This window comes from Nyctereutes procyonoides, unplaced genomic scaffold (assembly GCF_905146905.1).
Source record: "Nyctereutes procyonoides isolate TBG_1078 unplaced genomic scaffold, NYPRO_anot_genome, whole genome shotgun sequence".
Lineage (NCBI taxonomy): Eukaryota > Metazoa > Chordata > Mammalia > Carnivora > Canidae > Nyctereutes > Nyctereutes procyonoides.
Window position 1 is genome coordinate 12,706,366 of NW_026575136.1, and position 24,042 is coordinate 12,730,407.

The window sequence follows — 24,042 nt, forward strand, 5'->3', positions numbered from 1 at the left end:
CTGAAAACTGATGAAAGGTACATAAAACAGCCTGAAAATCTTATGCAGCATAATTTTTTTTAAAGGCATATCTACATGTATAAAAGTAAAATTCTTAGACAAAAAGGCAAAGAAAAATGTTTAAAATCATCTGTGGATAGGACTGTTGGTGGTGGTCAAAAGGCAATGTAAATGTAAAGAATCAACAATAAGGCCCAGAGCTGACTTCTTAACAGAAACAGTGGTATCCAGGAGGAATGATATATTCCAAATCATGATATCTGATTGAAAAACAAAACAAAACAAAACTACCAACCAATAAATCAATACCTTGTGAAAAAATGCTTAGAAAATGAAGATGAAGTAAAAGCATCTTCAGTCAAACAAAACAAAACATGTTTCTTCACCAGCAGATCCACAATGAAATCAATAGTACTTAGCAGGTTTTATGCAGAAGAAAAATGATTCCATGTGGAAGCCCAGAGATGCTTCCAAGAGAAACAAGAAGACTAAATAACTAATTACTATGTAATTAATAAATCTGTATTGTCTGTATAAAATAATAAAATTTTATGTCCTATAGAGATAATTAAATTATAACAAAGGTACAGAAGTTGGGAGAATGAAATTTAGTATTTTAAGATTATTACATTGTCTATGAAGAGAATAAAATAATGATCAGTATAATTTTATGTAAGTCTCTAGGGGAGCACTGAAAAATGAGTGAAAAATCATATAACTTTCAAGTAAGGAGGCAGGTCTTAAATTTATAGAAAGTAATCCCCAAAGAAGAAAGTAACGAAGCAAGTAAATAACTAAATAAGCAAAACAAAGACATAGAACAGATGGGATAAAGAGTTTTAAAAAATAGTAATAGGGACACCTGGGTGGCTCAGTGGTTGGGCGGCTGCCTTTGGCTCAGGTTGTGATCCTGGGATCTGAGATCGAGTCCTGCATCGGACTCCTACAAATAGCCTGCTTCTTCTTCTTCCTTTTTTTTTTTTAATTTTTATTTATTTATGATAGTCACACACAGAGAGAGAGGCAGAGACACAGGCAGAGGGAGAAGCAGGCTCCATGCACCGGGAGCCTGACATGGGATTCGATCCCGCATCTCCAGGATTACGCCCTGGACTGAAGGCAGGCGCTAAACCGCTGCGCCACCCAGGGATCCCCAAATAGCCTGCTTCTCCCTCTGCCTGTGTCTCTGCCCCTCACTCTGTGTCTTCTCATGAATAAATAAATAAATAAATAAATAAATAAATAAATAAATAAATATTTTTTAAAAAGTGATATAGTAGAATTAAATTTTATGTGAGAAGTAAGTTGAATAGCTAAAACAATTTTGAAAAAGAATAAAGTGAGGGAATCATTCTATCTGATTTAAAGACATTATATAGCTATAATAAAGACTGTGTTATTGACAGAAGAATGCACATTTAGATCAATGGAATAGAATAGTAAACCCAGAAATAGCTCCACACAAGTACTGCCAGCTGATTTTTGACAAAGATTAAAAACATTTCAATAGGTGAAAGATAATGTTTTTAACAAACAGTGCGGGCCAACTGGATATCCATGTCCCGCTCCGTAAAAAAGGAACCTAAACCTCATGCAAAAATTAACTAAAAACAGATCATAGATTTAAACATAAAACTATAAAGCTGTTAGAAGATAAGATAGAATAAGATCTTGGGGACCAAGCTCTAGCTTGGTGAAGAGTTCTTAGACATGACATCAAAAGCAAGATCCATAAAGAAAAAAATTAAATAGCATTTCATCACAATTAAAATTTTTTACTATGCAGAAGACCATGTGAAAAGGGACAAAAAGTCAAGCTATGGACTGGGAGAAAACATTTGTAAACCTATAACAGTCTGAAGATGATAAATTTATGAAGATAGAAAACAGATTAGAGGGTACCGTGGGTTAGGACTGCTCTAGTGGGGTGAGGGGTGGCTGTGACTATAAAGGGGTAGCATGAGGGAAATCTTTGTGATGATGGAATAGCTCTGTTTTGATTGCAGTTGTGGTTGCACAAACCACACATGTAATAAAATTACACACCATGCACACACATTGTAATCATGTCAAATTCTTGGTTTGGATATTATAATTATATAAGATTTAAACTGAATAGAGGATACAGGGGTCTTTTCTGTACTATTCTCACAACTTCCTGTGAATCTATAATTATTTCAAAATGTAAAGTTAAACTGCAAATTTATCAATAATTACATTAAATATAAATGGAATAAATGTTGCAAGTATAAGACAAAGATTACCAGACTAGAATTTTTTTTTTTTTAAAGCCAAATGCTGTTTAGGAGGGATATTTTTAAAGCATGAAGATACAGAAAGTTTGACAGTATGGCTTTTAATCAGTCACTAAGCAAAGAAAGATGGTATAACCATATTTTTATCAAGGTAGGTTGAAGCAAATATTACTAATGAATAATTGTGTGTTTTTGAAGATCTGTTCTTTTGATTGTCTGGTGTTATAAATTAGCCAGACCATAATGTCATATTGACTGAGATAAAAGCAAAACAAAAATTTATACCTCACTAATGATGAGACAGGACCATCACACACACACACACACACACACACACACACACACTCAAAATGTTGTAATAACTTACTTTAACATCAGCTTAATTTTTAAATAGCTTAAAAAATTGGTTATACATTATTGTGATTCATCTGATGACTATTTCAAAGCATTTTAAACAAGTTTTTCTATACATGTGGTTTTGTTTTTTTGTGGGTTTTGTGTTTTGCGTGTGTTTGTTTTGTTTTTGTTTTTGTTTTATCTCGTTCTGTTTCTGCCTGCCAAGGGGGCTGACTATTCAGGTCCTTTTAGGAATAGTATATATCCTAGCCTGTTAAGTTTGTTTATTTATTCTCCCATTTAATTAGTAGCCATGTCTGGATTTTATAAATATCTATTGATTTTGTACTTCAGCTTCCCAGTTCATAAAACAGTTTAGAAAATAGCAGAGTTCGGGATCCCTGGGTGGCGCAGCGATTTGGCGCCTGCCTTTGGCCCAGGGCGCGATCCTGGAGACCCGGGATCGAATCCCACGTCGGGCTGCCGGTGCATGGAGCCTGCTTCTCCCTCTCCCTGTGTCTCTGCCTCTCTCTCTCTCTCTGTGTGTGTGACTATCATAAATAAAATAAAAATTAAAAAAAAATATTTAAAAAAAAAAAGAAAAGAAAATGGCAGGGTTCTGAGGGGGCCACTTGACGGGATGAGCACTGGGTGTTATTCTGTATGTTGGTAAATTGAACACCAATAAAAATTAATTTATTAAAAAAAAGAAAATAGGGTTATTAAAATACAGAAAGTAAATGGATCTTTCTGGGAAGAGGAATGTACACTGAGCATCTAGAAAAGGAAGTGAAAAGCATCTTTGTAACCATACTTAAAAATAGTCATAAATCCGCTTATTCCATTTCAATTTCTCCCATGGATTATCTCTTTTTTTACTCTCAGAAACTTTTTAATAATGATCCATCATGAAGAAACCCTATTTGAAAATGAAAGCACAATGTGTTCCTCTAAGATTTAGATGCTATTCAAATTCATTTTTATGCTAATCCTGCTTAAATACTAATAGCTATTTGCCCAACTTTGGGACAAAGTATTTGTTATTATTATTAGTAATATTATTAGTTTTTTTTAAAGATTTTATTTATTTATTCATGAGAGACACACAGAGAGAGGCAGAGACACAGGCAGAGGAAGAAGAGGCTCCATCCAGGGAGCCTGACGTGTGACTCGATCCCAGGTTTCCAGGATCAGACCCTGGGCTGAAGGCAGTGCTAAACCACTGAGCCACCAGTGCTGCCCATATTATTAGTTTTGAAATAATGATTAGTTAGACTCTTTTATGTTCATCTAAAGTTTTCTATTACCCTAGGCAATTATCATAAGCAGTTTTATATTTGACCTTCACAACTGCACTAAATTATTCATGGCAATGGTTATTATTCCCATTTTCAGAAAAGGAAACTGAGACTTATAGTTTGCATGATTTACCCAAACCACACAACTATTCAATGGCAGAGTGTAGTCTGAAACCCAGTGTCCATAGCTTCTACCCAGGACTGATTGTACCTTGTCACACTACCTTCCTTCTGTTATTGATCAAAGTGCTGTAAATCCTGCTCTTGTGAAACCAATATCTCAGGAAGAGTGTATGTTCTTCATTCTATGTTCTACTTCAGGCTCCTCTTTCCCCGGAGCTAGCTACTGCATGGGGACCAGGCTGCTGTAATCTGCCTGCTGTGGATTTGTCTTTCTTCAGCAAATTTATATGATTGTTTCTGCAACAGCATGTGGTCCCCTGGCAAGTTCATGGCAGGCTGATTGCTGGTTTTCTTGCCTCCCAATGTTGGTTGAAGCCAAAGTGATCAAATAAAATCCAAGTCAGGCAGAGTGCAGTGCCAAGCAGAGCCCACGTGAAAAGCCCCAACTTTGGAAATGAGATTGACAGTCCTGTAAGTATTGAATATTCTGATACAATTTCACTGATGAAATGCTGTTAAAGACTGCTGAAGAAGATAAATGAAAACAAAGCATTGGTTTTATCCTCAATAAAAAAAAGAGACAACTTTATTTGGATTCACATAGTAGTGTAATTATTGATTCCATCACCACAATGAAAAACAGAAGGACTATAAAGAAGAGCCAATGGAAAACATAATAAAAAATTAGGGAGTAAAAGGAATGTAGAGAAATTGTATACAGGGATATAAAGAACAGCCACCTTCAGAAGAGCTTCTTGTAACTAGGAAAGATGGAGTCTCCGGTCACTTACATCTTGAAAGCCTGTCTTGAGATGAGCTTGAGAATTGCACAGTGGCTGGGATGGAGCTAAGCTATTTGTGGATGATGGTATTCATTTGGCTTGGGAGGGTGGCCTTGTGCTCACAAAATCATTTGAAATCTTTTTTTCCTCTAATTTATACATTAAAAATAAACTGCCTTAGGATTTCCTTTTATGATGGCTTTCAGAGAGTGTGTTGTTTTACCCAGCCGTAGCAAAATCTGCTCTGTCATATACAAAATCAGCCTTGATTATTTACAACTTACACAAGGCCAATCTGAGAACTCCAAAAAAGATAATCAGGAAAGAAATTTAAGAAAGCAGGGAACAAGCTTTAATAAAAGAAGTGGATACTTTTTCCAAGGGGAAATTTAGAGAGAAGGAAGATTGAATCATGGGTGTATGACGGAGAGTGGATCAGACTAACCACCAAACTGGCCACTGCCCAGATTCCTACAGTTGGCCTGATTAGCACTGCTTGAGCTGAAACCAAGAGTTGGACATTCAACCGACCGAGCCACCCAGGCATCCAAACTGATTATTTCTTTTCAATGCAGTCATTTTAAAGGAAAATTATGAATCGAATCATATTTTTATTTTGTGAATAAATACTATTGTTACTCTTTGTTTTTGTTTTGTTTTTATTGCAAGCAACAACAACAATTAGGAGAACATTAAGTAGATCATGTAAACCGATCATTGTAAAGTCGTTTCTGAATCAGTTCCAGTGTCCACCACTCCACATACACAATTTGCATCTCTCTGGTCAAGACTGAAAGATTCAGAGCAGGGAGCTTAATTGGCTTAGAGAATGTTTCCATTCCTTCAATAGTGAGGGCAATAAACTTGAGCAACAATTCCACAAGAATATATGCAATGGGAATGTGACAGTTAATTTTATGTGTCAACTTGACTGTGCCATGGGATGTTCAGATATCTAGTTAAAGATTATTTCTGTGGTGTCTGTGAGGGTGTTTCTGAAAGAGATTAGCATTTGAATTGGTGGATTGCGTAAAGCAGATGGCCTTCTTCAATGTGGGTGGGCATTATCCAATCCAGTGAGGGTCTGAATAGAACAAAAGACTGAGGAAGGTTGAATTTGCTTTTGCCTGATTGTTTGGTCTAGGATATTCATCTTCTGCTCTCAGTGCTGCTGGTTCTTAGATCTTCAGATTAAGACTAGAGTCTACACCTCTGGCTCTCTAGCTCTCAGGCCTTTGAACTAATCACTGGCTTTCCTGGGTCTCCAGCTTGCAGAGGGCAGATTGTGGGACTTTTCAGCCTCCATAATTATGCAAACCAATATTTTATTATAAACCTCTTTACATATATATAAATGGTTCTGTTTCTCTGTAGAGCCCTGACTAATAGAAGGAGAAGGGTTATTCTTCCAAAGGAAATTGGAGCTCTGGTACCACAAGAAAGAAAGAAAGTTAATATTACATAATCGAAAACCAGTAAATGAAAAAATAATCGCTACATGTATTTATCATCCTGAATGGGTACCTCCAGTGATTTACCATCAGCCCAACTCCCAACCTCTGGGAAACACTGTGCAAAGAGGATTACTGTCCTTCCTGGGAGAGCATCCATTATGGTCTTTGTCAGGAGCAGGGGACAGAACAGTCTTGGGACTGTAAACCACTTGAAAAATCATAAAGTAATCCTAGAGACAGCAAAAAGTCATTAAAGATAATGAAATCAATTTTTTTTAAATTTTATTTACTTATGATAGTCACAGAGGGAGAGAGAGAGGCAGAGACACAGGCAGAGGGAGAAGCAGGCTCCATGCACTGGGAGCCCGATGTGGGATTCGATCCTGGGTCTCCAGGATCGCGCCCTGGGCCAAAGGCAGGCGCTAAACCGCTGCACCACCCAGGGATCCCGGAAATCAATCTTTTTTTTAAGGTAAAATCAGAATAGAGGATTTTAATAACTGTTCAACAGTCTAACAACTGTTCTGAAAATCTGGATAAAAGTAGGAAAAAGTCTGATCACAACTATTGGGATTATAGCAACATGATAAATTAAGGAGATGATGTTTTGGAAAAGAAGAAAACCCTGTAGAGATCTCTGCTGATTCTGGGTGGGGGTGAAGTAGCTGAGTGGTTGAGACATTGAGTCAAACCTTCATCAGATTCATGAGACAAGGAAAATGACAAGAATCCTTGAAGCATCAAGCCTGAGGAAGACACTTCTCCCCCATATCGTAGATGAAACATACATAAAGCTGGATACTGATTCTTGTACTTAGCAAAGTGTTTTCAAGGTTCATCCATGTTGTAGCATGTCTTAGTGCTTTATTTTCACTGCTAAATAATATTCCATTGCATGGATATACCACATTTTATTTATCAATTCATAAGTTGATGGGCATTTTGGCTGTTTCCACTTTTTGGCTATTATGAATCTCATGCTGCTTTGAACATTCATGGATAAGTTTTGCATGGACGGATGTTTTCATTTCTCTGGGTATATGCCTAGGAATAGAATTGCTTCGGTGATGTGGTAAGTCTATGTTTGACCTTTTGAAGAATTGCTAAACTTGGGGATCCCTGGGTGGCGCAGCGGTTTGGCGCCTGCCTTTGGCCCAGGGCGCGATCCTGGAGACCCGGGATCGAATCCCACATCGGGCTCCCGGTGCATGGAGCCTGCTTCTGCCTCTTCCTGTGTTGTGTCTCTGCCTCTCTCTCTCTCTCTCTCTGTGACTATCATAAATAAATAAAAATTAAAAAAAAAAAAGAATTGCTAAACTTCTTCCAAAGTGGCTATACTGTTTTGCATTCCTACCAATAGTATATGAAGGTTCCAATTTCTCCTTATCCTTGCCAACAATTGTTACTGTTGCTTTTTTTATTATAGCTATCCTGGTAGGTATAATGTGGTATCTCACTGTAGTTTTTATTTGCATTCTTTAATGGCTAATGCTGTTGAGAATCTTGTCATGTGCTTATGCCCACTGTATATCTTCTTTGAAGAAATGTCTACTCAGATCCCTCATCCATTTTTAAAATCGGGTTCTTTTTGAGTCATATATTAGTCCGTGCACATAGATGATTTGAAAATATTTTCTCCCTTGATGTGGTTGTTGTTTCACTTTATCGATGGTGTCCTTTGAAGCACAAATGTTTTTAAATTGAAGCTTACTGTATCTATTTTTAATTATTACTTGCACTTTTGAGACCATAATTAAGAAGTCTTTGCCCAACTCAAGTTACAAAGATTTGCTGCTATGTACTTTTAAGTGTTTTATATTTTTAGCTCTATGATTCATTTTAAGTTTATGTTTGCATATGATATAAGGAAGAGAATACTGATTCTTTATATTACTGTTTGGATCTAGAGAGTATTTAAAGAGATAGGGCAAATTGCAACATATGTGAAAATAATTTACTTTATAAAATTAAATATTTTGTAATGTTTTGCAGTATTCATCTAAATACAGATCCACTTAATACTTGAACATGATATTTATAATTCTTGGTTACATTTGACAATTGACAATTTCAGTTGCTGTAGTCTCAGTGGAATAAAATTTCTCCAAAATGAGGTTAATTTAAAACCATCTAAATAGTATAACATGTTAAGAAAAAAGATTAAATCTGTCAATAGAAAATAAGTTATCTAAAATTTTAAGTTATACTAATATAATTAATAATTTTCCTGAAAGGAAGTAAAAATATTTTTTTTTCTGGAAAAAAATACAATTATGATTTAAGCATCATTTTATTTTATATCTATCCAAACACTGTCCTTCCAAAACAGAATGCCCATACACGTACAATGATAATTAAATTTAGGCACCTTCATATTTTGCTAAATTTCCATTATATAATAACCACGCCTTCACAAATATTTAAAAATATTGGCATCTTAAGGATACATATTTTGTCTAGGTAGTATGTTATATTTTAATCAATAGCAATTTGAGCTTTATAAGTTTTAAAATATATGTATGGCAGTCCCAAATGTTTGGAGCAAGACTGTGGAAAGAGAACAGCAAATTTAAATCCAAAGAAAGCAAAATAAAGGAGAAAGTAGATAAAAGCAGAAATTAGAGCTATAATTAAAGAATCAACAAATTTGTTCTTTGAGAAGCTTATAAAAAATTGGTAAACTCCCAGTGAAATTGATAAAGACAATATGAGAGAAGGCAAAAATGAATAATATCAGACATGAAAATGGGGAACAGCACTACAAATCCTACAGACATTAAAACCACTATAAGAGCATATTATGAAACAAACTTAGATGAAATGTAGAAATTTCTAGGGAAACAAAAATACTAAACCAAAATTATCCTATAAGAAATAGGCTATTGAAATGTTATTAACTACTAAATATGTTGATTATGTAATTAAAACTATACCCCCAAAGAAATTCTAAGGATCATATAGCTTCACTAGTGAGTTCTACTAAACATTTAAGAATGCAGTAATACCAATCTTACAGAAACTTTTCCAGAAAAAAGGAATGAATACTCCACATCTTATGTTATGAAGCTAGCAAAACCTTGATTTTAAAACCTAATAAAGAGGGACGCCTGGGTGGCTCAGTAGTTGAGGATCTGCCTTTGGCCCAGGGCATGATCCTGGAGACCCAGGATCGAGGCCTACATCGGGCTCCCTGCATGGAGCCTGCTTCTCCCTCTGCCTGTGTCTCTGCCTCTCTCTCTCTCTCTGTGCCTCTCATGAATAATAAATAAAATCTTTAAAAAAAAAAAAAAAAAACCTAACAAGGACGTTAGAGAAAACAAGGCAATCAAACTCATCAACCAAATCCTGCAGCATACAAAAATTCCAGTATATCACAACAAATTTAGATTTATTCTAATAATGCAAGAGTGGTTTAACATTAAGAATCAATCAATGTAATCCACCAAATTAAAAGAGAATAAAGGATAGAAATAATATATTCAATAGATACCCCAAAATGCATTTGATAAAATTCAAATTCCATTTATTATTAAAAATTAATAATTCTTACCATAGCAAGAACATTGAGAGCAAAAAGGAAGTTCACTAATCTGACAAATAATTTTTCCAAAATACTTAAAGCAAATATTATGTTTATTGGTGAATGTTGAGAGCTTTCTTTCAGATTAGGCATATGACTTCTATTTGACAAAATATTGGCACTCCTGGCCAGTTCAGTTAAGTAATAAAAAGAAATAAATGTATAGTATTTTAAAAGAGATTAAATATGCCATTATTTGCATCTGATCTAACTGCATAATTAGAAAATAAAAATATATACATGAATCTTTAGTAAGTGACTCTGGCAATATTGATATGTAAAAGTCAATATGCAAAAATGAATTGTTTCCATGTACCAGCAAGAATTTCAAGAAAAGAAAAATTGAAGAGCATGCAACTCTTGATCTCAGGGTTGGAGTTTAAGCCCCATGTTGAGTGTCGAGATGACTTAAATAAATAAACAAACAAACTTTAAAAATACCTTTATAATAACAAAAAATATTAACTATCTAGTAATAAGTCTAACTAAAAATGTGAAAGATGACCTATACACATTTGGGTGTGTGTAAAGATAAATTTAAGAATCAAACGATGGGAAGATGCATTATGTTTATGGATTAAAAGATTCAATGGAGAGTCTAGAAAGGGAACAATGCATATATAGACACTTATGATAAAAGTGACACATAGGCTAATGGGGAAGAAGGGACTTTTAGAAAAATGATATTAGTTTAAGTAGTATTTTTACCAAAATTCTAAACAAACAACAAGGAAAAAAGAAAGTCAAACGCTATCTCACACTATACTCAAAAGTTAATTCCAGGTTCATTATAGATCTCAATATGAAACACTAATACAGTTTATATAGGATAATAAAGGAAATCATTTAATGTTCTTGGGATAGGGAAGGAATTTTGAAGAGGACACAAAACATACCAACTAAACGGGAAATAATATATTTGGCTAAATAAAAATGACCATTTATGTTCATCAAAAGTTATAATTAATAAATACAGTGGCAAGGTACACAGTGAGAGGAAGTACTTGTAATCCAAATAGTAACAAAGTACTGATCTCCTCAAAAGAACAGAACCATGGGCAAGAATCTTAGATAATGCACTTAGGAGATAGATATATGGCTGATAAACAAATCCATCAGTAATAAGGAAAATACAAATAAAAATTACAGTGAATAATGTCCAACAATTGGTCAGTGGATGAACAAATTAGAGTACATTCCTACAATGATCTACAACTTAGCAATAAAAAGGAATAAACTAACAACACATGGATTCATCGTTCATGGATGAATTTCAAAAGCATTATTCTAGGTGAAATATGACAGACAAAAAAGATTGCATACTCTGGTTCTATTTATGTAAAATCCTAGAAAGGCAAAATTGTAGTGACAGTAGATCAGTGGTTGCCAGGGACTGTGTGTGGGGGAAGTCGAGGAGGCGTAGGGTTGACTGCAAAGAGACATAAGGAAATTTTGGGGAATGTTAGAAATTTTCTGTCTGGTATCAATGGCTGATACATGACTTTATTTTTATTAGAACTCATCAAACTTTTATAAGTAATGAAAATGAATGAATCATGGCATCACCATGGCTGAATTTTAAATATAATGTTGAGAAATAACAATAATAAAATAACTAATATGATCACCTTATAAACAGAGGTAAATCTAAACCACAGTGTCTTAAAGTCAGAATAGTGGTCATCCTTAGTAGGGGAGTAATGATTAGGAGAGGGTCTCGTGAGAGTTGGCAGTGTTTGTTTAGTTCTTCACCTGGGTAGTGAGTTCATGAGTGTTCACTTTGTGATGAGTTACTGAACTGTTTATTGATGTTTTTGGCACTTTTCTGATGATTATGATAAATGTCTGGCTGTTAGACAAGTGGGAAGTGGGAATATGATTAAACATGTGGTTTTGTTTTACTTTGTGTATGTGTGTGTTTTCTTTTTTACCATGAGATGGAAGATACTTGGGAAATATAACTTTCTAATAAAACTGATTCATAGGGAAAAATGGAAGACAATTGGTTTGAAGGGATAAGCAATAGTGTGAAATTTCTGAGGAGAGGGGAATTAGATTCACTAAAAGGATTAGCCTTAGATTAATAAAGGGAAGAGGAGAGAGAGAACACGTGCAAATGTAGGGTTGTAGGTGGGCAGTAGAAGGATTTTCCATCTGATGGCTTCTATTTTCTCTAGAAGAATTAGAAATGAGGTAGCTTCTTGAGGAGAAAGATGAGCAGATTCGCAACTTGAGAAATGTAGGGAGATTTGAAATATTAATTGCAAAGAGCGAAAGGTCAGATTGACCTGGAATTCACTGTAGGAGTGCTGGTCAGTGCTTGGAGAATTGCCTATACAGTTGGTGTCCTTGCGAGAAAAACCTCTGTTCTGGACTCAAACCACAGCAGTATATAGTTGGCCTCTGTAACAAGCTCACTGTGGCTAAATTCCAGATCTCAAGGGGCACATAGATTAAGCATGAAATCACTGTAGCTTTAAATAAGTAACCACAACTGGTTCTAGGAGTAGGTCATAGAGATGGAATCACGTGTGAGATCTGTACCGTGTATGGGCAAGGAGACTAAGAGGGACTTTGGCCAGTAATTACAGATACCATGACAATGGGGTATTCTTCTTCAGGTACGATGCATAAAATTAGAGCAAACATCCTCATACCTGAATTATTTGTCTAAGTCATAGGATTCACAGACAAAGAGCCATAAAAATAAGTGGTTATTAGAAATGGATCTTATTTTGCCAAATGCTGGCTTCAAATCTGAAGTTAAAATTAGTGAGAAAGTGTGAATGAATCAATATGAATCCATTTTTACTCTTTGAAAGTAATTCAAACAAGTTGTCATAGAATTGACCAGTGGTATTATTTTTGCATGTGTAATCGTGTAATATGGCTTTTAATAACATTTAAGCTAATCTTGTTTATTGCAAAAGACCTAGTTCCTTCTAGGATAATTATAGTTACTTTGTCAAAATAAAGTGACACCCAGCTCAAACTATTAAACAGCAATAAAAGAGATGAAAGCTTATTATAACCCGTTGAAAATAAATAAGAGCAAACAAAAAATTTTAAGTAGTATTTTGGCATTGAAACTTTGTTATTATGTCTATATTTTGTTTTATTTTTATAAGTATATGCACATTTTCTTGAGAGTATCAAGAAAAACAAAGATAAAGTAATCAGAAGAATGGTAGGCAAATATACAAACACATTCTTCTTAGTTTTTTCTTGTGCAAGTTAAGAAATAGAGATGTGGGAGAAAAGGAGGCTTTGGAGAGATTTAAAAATGAAAGATTTACCTCCAGGCTCAGAAGGGGAAGCAAAGACCCACTTGAAAGAGTCTTAATACCGCCTAAAGATTTGGGGTCAATTATAAAGAGAAGGATTATAATCAAAGTTTGTATATATAATTAGTGACTATACAGTTAATAACTACAGTTAAAGGACCTTGGGAATCTCTGAGTTCATTTTGTCAACCAGATTTGTTTGATTCCATAGTAATCGTATATTATTATTTTTTAAGCTAAACAATAAAAACATATAAATGAGAATTTAATACTCTCAACTCTCCTTGTTATTTGAGCTACTACCTAACATTAATTGTGTCAATTTACAGACAGTTCTTGTTTGTTCAATCATATGCAAACAGGTTTTTTTTCTGTGTTTGTGTGTTTGAAAGCAGTCATGAGATCTAGCTAAACAGATTACAGAAGTCTGCAGTTTACTTTTATCGTTAAACAATATCATGGTCCAGTAAGTAGTATAGTGTCACTATACTCATGAATAGTTGTGGAATATTACATAATATGGATACGTACCATCTACTACTAATGTACATTCAAGTTACTTTCATTTTTTGCCACCACAGAATAACTTCATACATACCCTTTTCTACATCCCCTTAAACACAGTGATTTTGGTTTTGGATGTGGATGCAGCATTCCTGCATTCTGAGAAATTTGTAGCAATCCATACTCCCCTTCACCATTGTTCGTACTGGCTGTTTCCAATGTTTTTGTCAATTTAATGAGTGAAAAATAATATCTCATTCTTTTGTGTGTGTGTATGTGTGGGTCTGATCTTATTTGTCTCTCTTAGAAAATCTCATTTTGACTGGACTAGACTTAGAGATAGAAGCTCTCAGAAAGGACAGCCTCCGTCTCTTGACAATATGTTCCTGGTGTTTTTCTTTTGCCTCCTTCATTCTCTTGGCCAAAAGTTCAGCATATTTTGCAGCCTCTTCCTTATTTTTCTCAATGCAATGTTTCTTCAAAGCAATACACCCGACATTTGTGCTGGAGGACACATGTTGTAACAAGACACTGAATCCTGGGTGCTTTGGTTGTAGGATACTTACCTCTGTTTAGGGGCTTTCTAACCACATAACTGGTGGACATCATCTTCTTTTGACAGACTAAAAAATTTGCAGATTCTGCTGATTCCTTTGGGCCCCAGGCGATGAGGCACAGAGATATCAATGGGTCCAGGAATATCTTTCTCCCCCTTTTTTTTCACAATAACCAAATTGAGAACACTGTGATTGGTATCCACAATGCAACCCCCAACAGATTTGTGCTTCCTCTCTCCAGTCCTCCTCCTTGATAGCAGGAATGCCCCTTACTTAGCAGCAGGTGGGCACAGCCATGGGTCAAGACAACCTGCTTCATGGGGAAGCCTTGTTTGTAATTGCCACCACTGGTTCGGACCACGTAACCCTTCTGTTCCTCGCCCAGAGCATCAGCAGCAGCTTCTGTGGCCAAACGTTTCTCATAAAAGTTATGAAGTTTGAGCTCATCATCCATTTCAATGGGTTTCTGGCAGCCAGTGGCTGGGAAAGAGATGTTCAGCTTCATCCTGAAGCAGCCTACCGCCTCAGAGGTGCCATGAAAAAGAGCAATATCTCATTCTTGAAGGATATAGTGAGCAATGGAAATATTGGCTTTAAGTTACAATAGGCCTTTAGGTTTCTTAGGCTATCATTTTGTTAATTTTCACCTTACTAAATAAGATCACAGTGCATCTAATAGAAATTACATATATATCATGATACATAATACATATATATATACTATATAGCTATATATATTACTATATCTATATCTATATCTAGCAATATAGTAATTGTTTTTATTTTACTAAAATAAAATCTCTATTTTATGGAGAAGAAATCAAAGCCCCACAGAGTCATCAATTTCAAAAAAAATTCATACAGGTAATAAATGGCTGAGATGAAAGTTCAGTCTCTTTCTATTTTAATCCAAAAGTCAAGCTTTTTTTTTCTCTAATCACAAATCATATCAGAATCCTAATGTGATCAGTATTACATCTGAGCATCAGATAAACCATACCCTCATCCTCCCCAAAATAAACATTTGCAAAACTTAATTTTTTTTACAAATGATTGAAGCTATTTCTACCAGAAGCCATTCTGTTCACCATCCACAGATCCCAGGGATCCCAGGTTAAGAATCACCTATAAAAGTGTGGAGCTGCTATGGGGCATTCTTCTCAATAACTGCAGCTTGACATTGGATGGACTCTTTGTTAGTTAACTCCTAACAATTAATATGCCTGGCATATAGTTAGCCCAACTGATCACTGAAGAAACAAAGTAAATGCCCTTAAAGTCATTCAGTGATTCTTGCCTCCCATTCTAACCTGTTGAGAAACAAGGGTGAAAGTGGGTCTCCTTGTTTTTAAGGGGCTAATCCAATGTAGACATATATTTTCCTGGGGTGGCCACCTGCCAGAATTGGAGTTAAATTCTTTTGTAAAATTACAAAGTTTGAGAAATCTAACTTCTTAATAAGCAAGACTTGAGGATATTGGTGTCAAACAAAATTATAGGCAGGATATACTGCTACATGTGGCATAGTGCAAGGAGAACTGGACCAGAATTTGGAATGCCTGAATTCTTTGCAAAAAGTTAATACATAAGATCAACTATCAAACTTTGTATATTCCTCTGGGATTTGCGTTTTTCAATCAACATTTTGTTTTTGAGGCTTTTCCAGACTATAGTTCTAGTTTATCCAGTTTCTATGCTGGAGAGTACTCCATCGCATGAAAGTATTACAATGTATTTATTATCCATTTGATCCTGTTGAAAAACATTTGAGTTATTTCCTTTTTTCTCTATTATAAATAATGTTGCTGTGAACATTTTAGATTATGACTCTTAGTGTTGAAGCGCAAGGTTTTCTTCTTATTTACCTAAAGGTAAACTTGGTGAGTCATAGAATATGTACACATTCAATTTACATGATAATGCCAAATTGTTCAAAATGGTGTGCCAATTTATACTTCCACCAAGAGTAAGTGAGAGTTATGCCTGTTATGCTCCATCTTGGTCTTGCCAGGCTTTTTAATGTTTGCTTGTGTTTTAGTCAAAAATAGGAATCCTGCATTCTCTCATGAGTTCTGTTAAATACTAGGTATAGGACAATTGTCACAAAACTATAAGGCACCTGCCAGTCTTAAATTCTACTGCTCTCAGACTAATGAGATAGATAACGTTAGAAAACAAATCAAATTTTTACCAACTTAACATGCACCATACTGAAGACATTTAATTTAACTTGGTTCAGGAAGTTCACTGGGTTTTGAGTTATTAAGTTCTTTATATATTTTGGCTACTAAGCCTTTATCAGATATGTCATTTGCAAATATCTTCTCCCATTCAGTAGGTTGTTTTAGTTTTGTTGATTGTTTCCTTTACTATGCAGAAGCTGTTTATCTTCGTGAAATCCCGATAGTTCATTACTTTTGTTTCTGTAGCCTCTGGAGAAATGTCTAATAAGAAGTTGCTATGACTGATGTCAAAGAGGTCACTGCCTATGTTCTCCTCTAGGATTTTGATAGTTTCCTGTCTCACATTTAGGCTTCTCATCCATTTTGATTGTACGTTTATGTATAGTAGAAGAAAGTGATCTAGTTTCACTCTTCTGCATGTTGCTATTCAGTTTTTCCCAACACCATTTGTTGAAAAGACTGTCTTTTCCCTGGATATTCTTCCCTGCTTTGTTGAAAATCAGTTGGCCATATAGTTGTGGGTACATTTCTGGGTGTTCTATTCTGTTCCATTGATCTATTTGTCTGTTTTTGTGCCAGGACCATACTATCTTGATGAAACTCAACACCCAGAACAATTAATCTGTTAATAAATGGGCAGAAGACATGAGTAGACATTTTTCTTTTTTAAAAGATTTATTTATTTATTTATTTATTTATTTATTTATTTGAGAGAGAGAGCGTGCATGAGTGGGGTGAGGGACAGAGGGAGAAGCAGACTCCCTGCTGGGCAGGGAGCCCAATGTGGGACTTACTTGGTCCAGTACTCTAGGATCATGACCTGAGCCAAAGGCAGATGCTTAACCAACTGAGCCACTCAGATGCCCCTGAATAGACATTTTTTCTAAAGAAGATATACAGATGGCTAACAAACACATGAAAAGATGCTCAACATCACTCATCATTGGGGAAATACAAATCAAAACTATGATAAGATACAACCTCACACCATTAGAATGGCTAAAATGAACAACAGAGGAAACAATAGGTGCTGGCAAGGATGTAAAGAAAGGGTAACCCTCTTAACACTGTTGGTGGGAATGCAAACTGGTGCAGCCACTCTGGAAAACAGTATGGAGGTCCTTTACAAAATGAAAAATAGAACTACCCTATGACCCAATAATTGCACTACTAGTTGTATACCTAAAGGATACAAAAATAGTGGTTCAAAGGGCACACACACAAAGTGTATTATGCTAAGCAAAATAAGTCAATCAGAGAAAGACAAATACCATATGATCTCAATCATGTGGAATTTAAGAAACAAAACAGATGAACTAAGGAGAAGGGAAGAGAAATAGAAAGGGGAGGCAAACCATAAAAGATCCTTAACTATAGAGAACAACCTGAAAGTTGCTGGAGGGAGGTGGGTGGGGGATGGGCTAAATGGGTGTTGGGTATTAAGGAGGGCACTTGTGATGAGCACCGCATGTTACATGTAAGTGATGAATCACTAAATTCTACTCTTGAAACCAATAATCATGCTACATGTTAATTAACTAGAATTTAAATAAAAACTTAAAACAGGGTGGGGGGAGAATGTTCAGAGTTGATGAGCCAGAAGGTAAATCAAGCAGTTGAGTGTCAGTTTCTGAGTAAGTAACAACCTGTATAGCTGTTTTTATACAAGTCAATTGAACAGGAATGGAATTGCACATTGCTTAGAGCAGTAGGATGATTACAACTGAGTTTTTCATGATAAACAGATGTTAAAAGTCATTTGATATAGCACAGTCCACTACAGCATCTTACTATTTAGTGTATTTTCTATTAGAGGGATATGAATTTGATCAACCCAAGGGTGGTTGGATGGAGCTTGAAGAATTATGAGCTTCACTTTATCAAGTGTTAGTTTAAAGAAGCTTGTGAATTTTTAAAAATCAATTTTCTCTTCAGACAATTATTATTTCCAAGAGGACTTGATTTAATAATTTGTTTTTTTTTATGTAAAACTGAGCTATTCAGACACACAAAAATACCTACCATGAGAGCAACATTTAGCCTAATTTTTGGACTTGCAGAAGAATTAATAAGCCCATTCCTATCTCTTACTAGCACCAAATAGAATTTGGATTGAAAGATATCCACATGAGTAGTAACTATATGCATGGACATCGAGAACTTGGTGTAAAAGTTGCCTAAAAGAAGTCTGCTACTCTTTTCAGTACTGTTTAGAGACAGACCAGAGTTGACACATTTCTCTATATAGGGCCAGGTAGTAAGTATTTTAGACTTTGTTGGCTGTACAGTCTGTTGCATTTACTTAAGTCTGATGTTACAGCATGACAACAGCCATAAACCACACATAAACAAATGGTCGAGGCTGTGTTCCAATGAAAGTTGACTCAAAAAATAAGCGGTTGACTAGACTTAGCTTGCAGGTTGTGATTTGCCCATCCAATTTAGCCTAATAAGTAAATTATATCAAGTTCTAAGCATAATGTACAAAACATCTGTTATACTCTCTCCTCTTGCCTGTGAAGACTCTAGTATCCTAATATGAAACAATCCCTGCCATCTCTCCTTATTACCATTTTTTTCAAAGGATAATTGCACCGGGCTTTGTGTTGAGCTGTTGGTACTGCATTTTAAAAGGTTAATGTATTCTTTCTAAGGACATGGTGCATTTCATGGGACTGTTTATAGGCAAGTTTTGACTGATTGAATCTGTTTATTTATTGTTCTGTCAGGTGGGCGAAAGGGCTGCTCAGCAAGGATAGTTAAAGCTACAGATTTGGCAGGTGTTTAAGCTTTTTAACCAAGGGCCCAGGGGGAGAGGCTGAGCCGTTCCCTTTGCACCTGTGGCCTGCTGGCAGTCAACATTCCTCCCACTACCTGCCATGTGCCAGCTCCAGGTGGCAAAGTGCACATGTTGTGACATATCACAAGATACTCTTCTCTTGCCTTTTACAAAGCAACTGAGCACAGCATGGACCATGGGTGTGAATCTAAATCAGGAAGTTCTTCTTATACCTAATAATCATGAGGAATGGTCTTGGACTTCCGTGAGTATCCTATACCAGCCAGTGGCTGTATTCAGATGCACCACGCTATGTGTGCCTGGGACAGAGTCTAGAAGGAAGGTAATACTCCTTTTACAAATGCAGTTCTTAGGGCACCCAGGTAACTCAGTGGTTGAGTGTCTGCCTTCAGCCCAGGGCATGACCCTGGGGTCCCAGGATGGATCCTGCTTCTCCCTCTGCCTTTCTCTCTCTCTCTGTCTTTCATGAATAAATAAATAAAATCTTTTTTTTTTAAATGCAGTTCTCATCATGCCACTGCATGATTTAAAATCCTTTTTTGGTTTCATAGTGCTCTTAGGAGAAAGCAAAAATCATTATCATGACTTCCTCTCAAGACTATGCCTGCTCTGGCCCCAGCTCACCTTTGCAACCTCATCTAACTTCACTCTCTTCCATGCCCTCGTGTTTCAGTCACACTTGCATTGTTTAGTTCTTTCTTTTTTTAAGATTTTATTTATTTATTCATGAGAGACACAGAGAGAGAGAGAGAGGCAGAGACACAGTCAGAGGGAGAAGCAGGCTCCGTGCAGGGAACCCGACGTGGGACTCGATCCCAGGACTCCAGGATCATGCCCTGGGCTGAAGGCAGATGCTCAACCGCTGAGCCACCCAGGGATCCCCCATTGTTTAGTTCTTTGAACTAACTCTCCAAACTGGCTCCCACCTAGGAACCCTTACTCCTTTACACATGCTATTATACTATTGATTTTCTGTTTATAGTTCTGATTTCTTAAATGGAGAAGAAAACATACTATAGTCTCTTCTACAACAAATCACATTTTGTAGAGTGTCAACTTGTTTTACCAATTACTGCAAGTCTTATATGTTTCTTATTTAATTTAGTAATTATTGTTTTGGGCAGTAATCTAGAGGTGTAAAGAAGAAATTCAGTGATTTCAATCAATAAGATACATATATTTAGTTCTATGAAATACTAGTTAAAGAGTCCTTGAAGCAAGTGTTGTCAATGCAATGACTTCTAAGATTTGGCAAATCCAGAAATTTCCCAGATAAATTTGACTGAAAAAAAAAAAGACAACTTTTATGTAAAATATGTAGAAAATTGAATCAAATGTAGGTTTATGTTGGTTATGATTTCTCTTTTAGATGGCTTAATTTGCTTATCCAGTCAGCAAATATGTTACTCAAGCTCCCCAGTTCATTAATGTGGGATTCAAACTGCCTTTTAGCAGTTTTTTAAGTTCTCTGTAGGCTTTTATGAAAGTACAGAGATTTCAGCCAACTTAGTTCCCTGGACATTTTACTTTTACTCACAGATATTTCTAATGTGTCCTTTGAAATAATGATGTCTTCCACCACCTGCACAGATGGTTGCTGTAAAGTGCCCAGGGAAACAGTGAGGAACGAAGTGAGCTCTTCTCAGTCACTTACACAGAGGATAAGAGGCTCACCTTCATCAGGAGGGACTCCCTGGTTGATATTATTTGTCCATTGTCATGGTAGACAGCAATTTATTCAATTAGAAAAGCAAGACATAAATAAATAGCCTTCTTTATTAGTTTTTGGATCCTAAAATTAATGTGGTAATAAAATAATTAACTTTTTAAAATTCAAAACTGACATTGCCTTTTAAAAAATATAGCAATTTTCAAAGTTACCAAGATTACAAGAGCAGAAGGGAGATATCAAGGTATGATGGGGAAATAGTAATGCTCCATTTATTCTTTCATTCAATAGCTATTTTTTTAAGCATCAAAATGTCACTGTTACCAATGGGGAATTTTTAGTCCTAAGAACTTGAGAGAATTTCTTACATCACATTATTTTAGTTTACAACCCTCCTAGCATTATGACTATAATATGGGACAGAGTGAAAAGATCTGTGGCCATGTTTGTTGTCAGAAGGTCTATTTTGAACTGACGACTTTTGTATCTTTTCCTGTCCTCCAAAAGCACAATTAACTTCTTCAACCTCGTTTTTCCTATCAGTAGAATTGGGACATACATGCCAATCTCAGAGTGATTTGTGGATTAAAGGAGCTAATGCACAAAAAGATTCTTTGGAAATTATAAAGTACAACAAATTATCACCTCAAAAGAAGCAGAAATGCTAGCCTTCCCCTCCCCACCCCAAGAGTTTATCAGACTTGAAAAGGTCAAAATACTAATCTAAGGAAGTTTGGTTGATAACATAAGAGAGATAAAGCTTTCCTAACATCTGTAAAACCTTCCAAGATCATGGATGACTCTAAACTAATCAACACTTGATATCCACACTGTTTGAGCTACCACTGAACATCATTACAGTTTTGAATCACAAATTTTATTATTCTACAAATCTATTGAAATAAAGAAGAGAACCAAGAAAAATTATATTGCTGTATGGCCTCTAACCTGTTTGCCCAATATGTTGAGTTTGTGTACAGCACATCAAATGTTAGGTAGTGCTATTTATTTACCTTCCTCTTCGTATTTAGAAGACTAGTTCTACACAAATCAATTAAGGTCTGATGCTTACTATTGTTTTATAATTTCCTTATTCACATTTGACTCAATACATAGTGTTTTTCTTTTAAAAACCCAGCAGTTAAGTTAAAGAAAAGACACGTGTTCTTTGGCAATATATTTTGAAGAGTGAAGAAAGATACAGGAAAAATATAAAAGAAAGTCAATGTTTATGTTATGAAGCTCCCAATGGTAGATGAGAAAAGCCATACAACTTCCCAACACTGTTGGGAATCTCTTTGGAATAGTTGAAATTTTACAACATTTTTATAAATGGATGTAATTAATTGTTTAAACAAATAGAGAGTGCCAGATATGTTTCCAGAACTGTACTAGACACTGAAGATACAGTAGAGAAAAAAAAAGAGACAAAAATCATGATCTTTAAGAGATTTGTTTTTTAGTGGAGACAGTAATGAACAAAATAAATAAGACATTAAGTATGTTAACAAGTGGTAAACATTATGAAAAAAATTAAAGTCAGGAGGATAGGGAGTGCTGGCCTGCAAGAACAGTTTACATCATAAATAGGTCAGGGTAATTCCTGCTGAGAAAATATTAAGAGGAAATGAGGGAATGTTCCCAGCAGAGGAAACAGTAATACAAATGACCTGTGGCAGGAGGATTTCTTGCTTGCTCAAGAAATAGAGAATTCAGGAAGCCTGGGCAGTAAGCACAGCAGAAAATAGTAAGAGATGGAGAGAAGTAATGAGGACCCAGAGCAAGGCGGACCATATGGGCCATTCTAACAGCTTTGGCTTTTCCCCTGAGTGGGATGGAGATGTGGCAAGTGTTGAACTGTGAGTGACATGACTTCACATATTTTTACAGGATCTCCCTGGTAGCTGTGTTGCACACTGGTTGAAAAGGAGTCACACGTGGAAGCAGAAAGACGAGTTGGGGGTTATTACAATAATCCCAGTGAGAGATAATGGTGACTTGTAGAGTGATGAAAAAGGGATATGTTTTGGAGCTATTTTCAAGGGAAGAAGCAGCAGAATTTTTAAAACAAATTGAAAATGGAATATATAGAAAAGAAGAGTCAGGAAAGACTCCAAAGTTCTGGGCTTAAGCAACTATAGTTTCCATTAAGTGAGATGGGAGGTATTATTATTTTACAGATACATGATTGCATGTGCAAAAAATCCCAAAGAATCTATAGATAAATTATTAGAATTAATACATAAGTTTAACATACTGTCAGGTGCAAGTCAATATGCAAAAACGTATTTAATTTCTATATACTAAAAATAAAGTAAAAATTTAGAACTACCATGATGATTGCATTAACAGCTGGGACTAGATCCAGGGTGATGTAAGCAAGCTGGTCAAGATGTCTCCCATGCTTATCCTCCTCAACAAAAGTAATTTGACATCCGTCCACAGAAAAAAAAAGTGCTTTCGTGGGAGCAGTGGGATCCAGGTAGGAGACTGTGAAACCATGGTGCAGTTTAACACCGAAGAGAGCTGTTTTAAGAAGGCAGGCTTGCACCTCTGCAGCTGACTCACCAACAGTGATCCCAGCTGCGGACCTGGAAACAGCTCTCTGTCCTGGGGATTCAGCTACCATCCTGCTTGGTCCTGTCAGCAGCACTATATGTCTGGGAACCTGGGAAGAGTCATGCACACCCATGCATCATATAACAGGCATACAGACCTCAGTTCCATCAGTGGGCCCTAACATGGCCAGTGAACCTCTTCCAGCCCCTCTGAACCCTCTGTGATTTTATGTCTACGTTCCCACCAGAATGTCTAGACATTAAACAAGGTTTATCTTACCAAGTGTTGGAGACAGGTGGAGCAGTAAGAATTCTGGTTATTGCCCATGGGAATGTAATCTGACACACCTGCTTGGGAAGACTTTTTTCATCATTTCACATCAAGTATCATCATTTATGAATGTTAAATATGTTCATAGTCTGTGAACCAACACTTTTGGAATGTCTTCTACAGAAATGCTTTCACATTTGTGTCAAAAATATGTACGAGAATATCCACAGCAAAGTTACTTGTGTAAATATCCTCAAGCTATAGCTATAGCTTGAGGATATTTACACAAGTAATTTTGCTGCCAAATGCCCATCAATAGTAAGATGATTAAAATTTTTTCATTTATAAAGTTGATTAGTTTTCAGCAATGAAAATAAAGTATACACAT

General features: G+C 35.9%; 1 pseudogene; it reads right to left on the minus strand.

Annotated features, from left to right (window-relative positions):
* Positions 1–13,906: 13,906 nt before the first annotated feature.
* Positions 13,907–14,678, minus strand: LOC129495424 (40S ribosomal protein S6-like; annotated as a pseudogene).
* Between the last annotated feature and the right edge of the window lie 9,364 nt (positions 14,679–24,042).